An 8,619-nucleotide genomic window follows, 5' to 3' on the forward strand; every position below is an offset into this window, starting at 1 on the left:
GCTCCCCCGGCTAAAAGAGCCTGGGGAGAACACTGAGGCCCAGTGCACACCGAGCGGTTTTTGGAGCGATCCGCCGGCCGCATCCGCCTAAAAAAACGCTTGTCAAATGTATTGCAATGGGATGGTGCACACCGGCGGTTTGCGGTTTTTGCCAAGCCGCAAACGCGCCTCCTGCTGCGCGTTTGCGGATTTCGGAAGCGTTTCGTCCTCAATGTAAAGTATAGGAAAAACGCAAACCGCTCTGAAAAACGCTACTTCAGAGTGGTTTGCCAGGCATTTTTGTTACAGTAGCTGTTCAGTAACAGCTTTTACTGTAACAATATGTGTAATCTGCTACACAAAAACGCACCCAAAACCGCTAGGTATGTTTAGAAAACCTCTCTAAACATACCTAGAATCGCTCTGAAATCAGCTCCCAAAACCGCTAGCGTATTGCGGATCTGCTAGCGGTTTTGGTGTGCATTGGGCCTGAGGCCTAGTTCACAGTGCTCAGTTGCATTGCAGAATACTTCTGTATGTCAACTCACTGCCCATACAATTCTATGGGCTATTTGGGCGCATGAGACAAGTGGACAAAAAGGGCGCCCCATTCACTCCCATTATAAAAATCGTTTAATGGGCGCCGAACAGGGAAAAAAAGGCGCTGGAGATTATTAACGTTTTAACAAAGGCGCTGGAGATTATTAACGTTTTAACAAACGGCGCCCGGAGATTTTTAAGGATTTATAACTATGTTTGTGATGATTTAACTTTACAAAATGAGCCCGTGACGAATAACGTTTATAAAGATACTAAATCACTATTTCTAAAACATTATTATCCACCCAAAAAAATTATTTACATTTTTTTTATTTACATTTTTTATTTATTAATGTCTGTAAAACATTATTATCCATAGGGGGTCTTAGGTTTAGGCACCACCAGGGGGGTCTTAGGTTTAGGCACCAACAGGGGGGTCTTAGGTTTAGGCACCAACAGGGGGGTCTTAGGTTTAGGCACCAACAGGGGGGTCTTAGGTTTAGGCACCAACAGGGGGGTCTTAGGTTTAGGCACCAACAGGAGGGTCTTAGGTTTAGGCACCAACAGGGGGGTCTTAGGTTTAGGCACCAACAGGGGGGTCTTAGGTTTAGGCACCAACAGGGGGGTCTTAGGTTTAGGCACCAACAGGGGGGTCTTAGGTTTAGGCACCAACAGGGGGGTCTTAGGTTTAGGCACCAACAGGGGGGTCTTAGGTTTAGGCACCAATAGTGGGGTCTTAGGTTTAGGCACCAACAGGGGGGTCTTAGGTTTAGGCACCAACAGGGGGGTCTTAGGTTTAGGCACCAACAGGGGGGTCTTAGGTTTAGGCACCAACAGGGGGTCTAGGGGTTAGGGATAGGTACAGGGAGGGTTTTTAACAAACGTAAATATAAGTTTCAGTTTACAAACAGGGAAGATTAACGGTTTAAGAATTGCCGATCTCATACACATTATTTAGTGATTTATAAATTTTTAAAACACTATTTCTAAACGAAATTCTACACAATATTTCTATAAACGATAATACTGTTTATCGTTTACACCACGCGCCCTTTTTTCCCGACGCCCTTTTTTGATGTACGCCTGTTCACAGTAACAGATCACTTTAAGCTAACTCGCAGCATGCAGGCTTTGCATTAACCCCCTTGGCGATACGCAGTCTCAGGCTGCGTCCGCCGGGAGGTTTTTTTGTCAAATAATTAGCATTTCGCTAGCTAAGCATATGTACAAAGTTGCTCCGGTCCCCCCATGCCCGCCGATCGCCGCCGGCTATAAATACCTCGTCACGATCCCACGAAAAGCGCAGTTTCCCGATCGGCTTCCGACGTTGCTATGGCGACGATTGGAGTTGACGTCATCGACGTCATTCGCAATCCCGATCGCCGTCATCGCGAAGCCTGGAGCCGATTGGGCAGCTGCACCGGCGTGGGAAAGCTGGGCGGGTTATGTATAATGGGAGCTATTGCGGGCGATCGTGGGGGACCGGAGCAACTTTGTGCATACGCTTAGCTAGCGAACCGCTAGCTAAAGCGTATTGCACCATTAAAAAAAAAAAGTCCTGGGGCCATGTGATCCTCCGCGGCGGCTACCCCGTGTGTAGTACGGGGTTACCGCCAGGGAGGTTAAAGTCTATGTCCAATCTCCATTGCAGTTCACACACATTTTAGCGCATGTGTTATGCAACTGACCACTGTGAACCTAGCCTGAAGGGAATGGGTGCGATTTATTAACAATCGCTAATCAAACGCAATCGCTCACAAAAGCGCTTATAGTGTGGATCCGGCCTAATGAATGGAATTCCTATTGGCTGAACTGAGAATACACAAGAGTAATCAGTTACAAACTAATGACTGATTCCTATCTGTTCGAATAATCAGTTGTTCGGTAATCTAGTTATCATTCTGAATCTAATTTGCCCAGTGCAAAATACTGCTACAGGCCAAAAAAAAATTCAACTCCTGGTATAAAATAATAAAAATATGTAGCCTTGTGGCACAACCTGCACATTCTTCTCATGACAGGCAGGAAAATATTTATCTAACATGACCTTAAAATTAAGCCTGGTACACACCTTCAATTTTAATTGGCCAATTTTTCTACTTCCGTGTAGTATGAGGGTCATCATACCTCGATTACTGTAAGCAGATTGTGTAGGTAACCTCTCATACTACATGGAGGTGGTAAAATAAGTAAGTGATTGGCCAATCAAAGTTGATGGTGTGTACCATGTTAAACATTGCTGATTTTTTTTCGCTCTACACAAACTGGTACGCATAAAGATAATCAGATTTGGAAATTCTCAATACGATTAGTGCATTGCAAAATTCTGGTTCAGACTGTACTAATTCCAGTAATTGGTAATATCCAGTTGAAATATTTTTTCCCATTCATATAAGCAATGCTAAGAAAATCAGGCAGTTCCTTCCCTCCCCCCCCAAGCAGATCATACATATATAAGGTCCCTACACACGCTATACAGAAGTCGCTGCAAAAGACAAATGACAAGTCTTTCCAACGATGTTGTCCACACACCAATATTGCAAACAACCATCATTTACAGTAGATAATGCATGTAGTAGCGACATTACACTTGACATGCGCAGATTCTGTAGAACAATGACGTGTTATCTACGTACACACCGTGGCCGACTGTATATCTGCCAACCAGTCGCCTAAGTTGAAACGCCAGTTGGATCTGGCAAAATGACAAATATTGGTCGCTTGTTGCCTGGCTACATGATCGTCATCCAATATGGTAAAATCTGTTCATTTCAAACTTTTGTTGAGTATGTGTACATAAGCTTAATGCCTAGTACAAACTATGCAATTTTCCGTGAGATTGAAGTTCAAATCGATTATTTCCGACAAGTCCGATCATTATGATCGATTTTGTATAAAAGTCATCAGAAATCAGATTGGACCAGTCAGAAATAAATCGATTCGGCCATCAATCTGATGGAAAATTGCATTGTGTGTACTAGGCATTATTATCCCATCAACCAACAGACATGCATCAGATTATAACCATTTCACTGATGACTGCTATAGTGTCTGTATAGTGAGCTTGAGCCTCTATCTACATTGTTAGCAGCCAAGTCCGGATGTGCAAACCTATATGAACAGCTTCCTAACAGCAAGACATATACAGTAGGTCCGTAAGGTGTATAATAAACATTACACTATTGACAAGCAGGTGTGTTATATCAGAAGACATGTACAAGTTATTAGCTGAGATTACTGGGTAGTGTATTATAACTCACCTGTTCAGTCACAGGTCTCCCCCAGTCTCTGACCTCCTAGTGTGGCAAGGCTGAACTCTGGCTGTTTATCACGTTGCCTACTACTGAAAACTCACTGCTTTGTCACTGGATAATAAGATGAACTCACATACCTTGTGTTTTGTACTCTCCTGGTGCTGCTTGTCCCTCCTGGTCTGTCTGCTTCTCCTTCTCTCTGTCTCTCTGTTGCCCTCTCAACCTCAGAACAAAAACTTTTAGCTGAAAGGAAAAAAGTCAGAACTTCCTGAGGCTGTAGAGAGGGTGGGGAGAGAAGCAGCGGTGTAGGAGGAGGAGAGGCTGAGAGTAATCAGAGAGGAGTGATAGAGAGAGCTATAGCTGCTGCTTCTGCTGCTGGAGGAGGAACAGGGAGGAGGGTGCTGCAGACACACACACTATGATTAGTGTTACAGACCTGGGCCTGATGCTGCACTACAGTCACACCGATTAGTGTTACAGACCCGGGCCTGATGCTGCACTGAAAAAAAAGTGAAAAAGATAAACAGAGAAAGTTCACCTATTAAACAGCAGAGCTATCCAACTTCCCCTCCATCAAAAATAAAGAGAAATAAAATAGATTTTAGGGCCCATTCACATTGCAGTAAAAAAGGTTTCCAGAACGCAAAAAAAGCAAAATAGTATGGTGAATGCATCCTGTGCCAGTGCCATTAACAGGGGTCCCCAAACATTTTGGGTCGAGGGCCGGGTCAACATACTTCAGACTGCTGGCGGGCCGGAGTATACATAAAATGATGTAGAAGTCTTTGCGGGCCAGAAGCATACCCAGGTGACAACCTGCAGTCCAATTGGACAGCAGTGTCACCAGATGTGGAATTTGATTGGAAACTAGCTAATTACTGCTTTCTGGCATCCATGTGGATGGGTGGTGCCAGCACTGCTATTCTATATGCGGACCAACAATAGTTAATAAGAAAAATATGTTGTTTTATAATTCAAACCACACTGGTCCTTTCTATCTTGGTTCATTTTCCTTTAGTAATTTATCAATTTAAAGGATGGGAATAAAGTTTAGAGTCAATCAAACACATTTCCTAGTAGAGAAATATATATATTTACATAGAAAGAGGGACAAAGTCCTGAAAGAGGGACAAATGAGGAGGGAAGAGGGACAGAGGGACAGGGCTCCCAAAGAGAAACTGTCCCTCCAAAAGAGGGATAGTTGGGAGCTATGTAGACAGGACAGGTGTTTGGGAGCTATGTAGACAGGACAGGTGAGTTGGCGTTTTGCATGCGGCAATCAGGCACCATCTGTTCCCATAGGCGATACAGTTGCAGAAGATTGCAGTGGGTTGGGTTTTTGCATTTGCTGTCCAGTCCGTGTGCGTTGCATCTATTAATGCAGTGGTCCTCAAACTAAGGCCCGCAAGCCGAATGTGGCCCCCTTGAGGCTTTTTTACCGGCCCCCTCCCCCACACACACACACAAAATATATTACTTATAGACGCGTTCAGCTACATCTTTAAATCGTTATGCCTCCTGGGCACAACCATCTCTGATGACCTGACCTGGAGGGCAAATACCACCGCAACTCAGAAGACGGCACAGCAAAGACTCTTCTTCCTTCGCCAACTGAAGAAGTTTGGTATAGCCCAGGAACTTCTGAGGTCTTTCTACTCTGCCACAATTGAGTCAGTTCTTTGCTCATCCATTCTGGTCTGGTTCGCTAGCTGAACTGCCAGCGACTGATATAAACTTCAGAGGGTCATCATCTCAGCGGAGAGGATTATTGGAAAACCTCTTCCACTTCTAGATCTCATCTACAACACCAGTTTGCATAACAGAGCAATGAAAATTGTGGGTGACCCCTCTCACCCAGGTCACAGCTTTTTCAGACATCTCAAATTGGGCTGGAGGTTCCAGTCTATCCCTGCTAAGACTACTAGGCGTATGAACACTTTTTTCCCCCACAGCCGGTAAGCCGCATCTACACGAGTAGATGCGGTCGCGATGCTCCTTATCAATCGAGCCGCTGATGCGGCTCGATTAATAAGATCCGACAGGACGGATCTCCGCACCGCCGATTCCCTGCTCGCTCCCCGCAAGGGGACAATGGCAGGGAATCGAGTGGAAGATAAGCGGCGCCGGCGGGGACCGAGCGGGCACGAGCGGGGAATCGAATGCGGCGCACGAGCGGGGACGCGGCAGGCACGCGGAAGAGGCGATCCGGCGGCTAATCGAGCCTCCGGATCGCTGCAATGTCCCATAGTGTAGATGGGGCTTTAGACTCTTGAACTCTGACCATTCCACTGACACCCCCCCCCCCCCCCCCCCCTGCAGCGGCCCTCTGCAGACTAATATCTGATTTCGGGCTGCTGCTGCTTTTACTGTCTTGCTATAGGTCTTACTAGAATTAATGTAATTATCTTCTGTAACACGCTGCTGTCCCTGCTAGATCCACAATGATTTACTTCTAATGTTTTACTCTTGTTCTATTGTATAACTCTTTCTGTGCCAATCAATGTGCCAAATCCAATTCCGGGCACGGCCCAGCTGTGCTTGGCGAAATAAACAAATTCTGGTTCTTTATGTTATGCATGACTAGGGGTGTGACAGGGACGTGATCAGGGGTGTGGAAGGAGTCCTCTTTCTCATCTCAAAAAGTTGGGAGGTATGCATCTATCGGGTTTCCTGGCTGCTGACACCCGCTGTTCAGTTTGAAGCATATTAGAGCCCAGCAGAAGCATGGGGAACCTCATTGGTTTGCTAAAAAAACAAAACAATAGGAATCCTGCTTCGAATGGGAAAATTGCCATTGGTTTCAGGACAGCGAGTCAGTGGCAATGCAAATGGAGCGGTTGTAAAACGGCAGATATATGGATGCATTGAGGGCACTTACCGCGCCGTTTCTGCATCCACTTCATCTGCGTTGCAGTGTGAACCGCCGTGTCCCCATTCATCATCTGCATTGCGGGTGGGCATCCGATGTTAAAGAGAACCAGAGACGAAGCACCCTCATGTATTTTATTACATTTATCAGTGGGAACATGACAGTGAACACATACCCTGCTTTTAGTTTCATTCTTCTCTCCTCAATCTGCCTGTTATCAGCTGTGATAAGAATCCACGACTGAGCATTCAGTCTAGGTTTGACCTGGAATCATTATAGCTAAGTCAGTCTTCTGTGAAGTCTTTTCAAGCCCAAGCCTGCCCCCTTGTGGCTCTGCTTTGCTGCTTTGCATACTCAGAGCTCTGAATCAGAGCCTCTGATGACATGGGAGGAGCTGCTCTGCTGAGAAAGAAGCTCTGAAACAACAGACAAGTGTGACTGCTGTGTGATCTGTGCAGTCATCACTATTATCTATGCAGTTGCATTCCTATGAGAGACACTTCCTACAGGCAGCCACACAGCATACCCGAATAATGAATGCACACAGATGAAAGGCTGCAGCAGCCCTGCTTGCCTATAGTCTCATAGAGCCTAGACAGCACATCCATAACAACTCATAACCTGGAAGCAGAATGGGTATGAGCCGGTGGCCATATTGGATTTTTCCTGGAGCAATAATGGATTAAAAACACTCAAAAAGGCACACTAGAGCGGCGAAATTATCAGGTAGAGCATTTATTCTTTACAAGCTATCAACTGATATGTTTATTTTGTGTGAAACGTTCATCTCTGTTTCCCTTTAAGCACGTGTCACCTTTGCTTTATGGAAGCCCAACGTCAGTTCAGACTATGCATGGGGACCACAAAGAATGTCCAGAACACTCTTAAACCCCCATTAATTCTCACTCACCGCTGCAGTATCTGGTAAGCCAAACCAATCCACATAGACAAGGAGGGCCGCAGGCCAAGTGGAATAGATGAATACCGGTATGCTTTTATTTGTAACTCCACACAGAAAGACAACACATCCACAGGATCAGCTAACGCGTGTCAGGCTCAGAATCTGCCCTTAGTCACCTTAGTGTCTTTCTGTGTGGAGTTAACAATAAAAGCATACCGGTTTTCATTCATCCCACCTGGCCTGCGGATCCTCCTTGTCTGTCTGTATGGGGACCACAGCGGGAGACAGGTAAAGTAAATCTCCGGGTAGGGGGCACATTCACATTAGGGGAAACAGCGTCGGGAATTCCGTCGTATTCATCACTTGTCCCGATATCGCATGCCATTTACCGCCTGCGCACCAGGTAGACCAAATTGGCTCGACATCTTGCAGTATGTCCAATCAATACATTTCACCAATTTTGGGCCAAAATTGGTCAAATTGTTGATCAGGCATGCTTGTGGTCGGCACAGATTTTCATGTGATTTGCTAATATTTTTTGAATCGAATGCTCGATCGGCCGCGAGTCGACTGATGTATGGGCACCTTAACATGACCCCGGGGAGGGAAATTGGGCAGAAATTTGACCTTCGCTTAGGGGTGTTCTCAATTTTGTTGCTAGAAGTTTCGACAATAATAGCTGTGTGCTGAGTTATTTTGATAGGACAACAAATTTAGGGCCTGTACACACTGAAAAACGCAAACAAAATCGCAAGCGCATGCGTTTTTAAAGTGCCTGTAGTTTTAAAAACCCATGCGCTTTTGCCTGCGTTTTTTGTGCGTTTGCGTTTTTCTTGTAATTGCTGATTGGCTAAAGAATCCTTTGTTTTTTTTCTAGTTTACATTTCAACAGGAATCAGGAGATTGCAGAGTCTTCTGGGATACTGACTTCTGAAAAACGCAGGCAAAAACGCAAGCGCATGCGTTTCTAATGCGTTTTTCATGCGCTGCGCTTAAAAAAGCGCAGCAGGCACTGCAATTGCGTTTTTCTAAAAACGCCTCGCACCAGTGTGTACAAGTCATCACGATTTTCATTC

At 45.4% G+C, this 8,619-nt stretch overlaps 1 protein-coding gene across 1 annotated transcript in view; it reads right to left on the reverse strand.

Annotated features, from left to right (window-relative positions):
• KCNK6 (potassium two pore domain channel subfamily K member 6) overlaps window positions 1–4,075 on the reverse strand; it is a 54,306-nt gene extending 50,231 nt beyond the window's left edge. Inside the window, exon 1 of the mRNA XM_068250834.1 lies at window positions 3,911–4,075. The gene's annotated coding sequence lies outside the window, so the exon portion shown is untranslated. The remainder of the gene's footprint in view (window positions 1–3,910) is intronic.
• Window positions 4,076–8,619: the final 4,544 nt, after the last annotated feature.

This window comes from Hyperolius riggenbachi, chromosome 8 (genome assembly GCF_040937935.1).
Source record: "Hyperolius riggenbachi isolate aHypRig1 chromosome 8, aHypRig1.pri, whole genome shotgun sequence".
NCBI classification, from domain to species: domain Eukaryota; kingdom Metazoa; phylum Chordata; class Amphibia; order Anura; family Hyperoliidae; genus Hyperolius; species Hyperolius riggenbachi.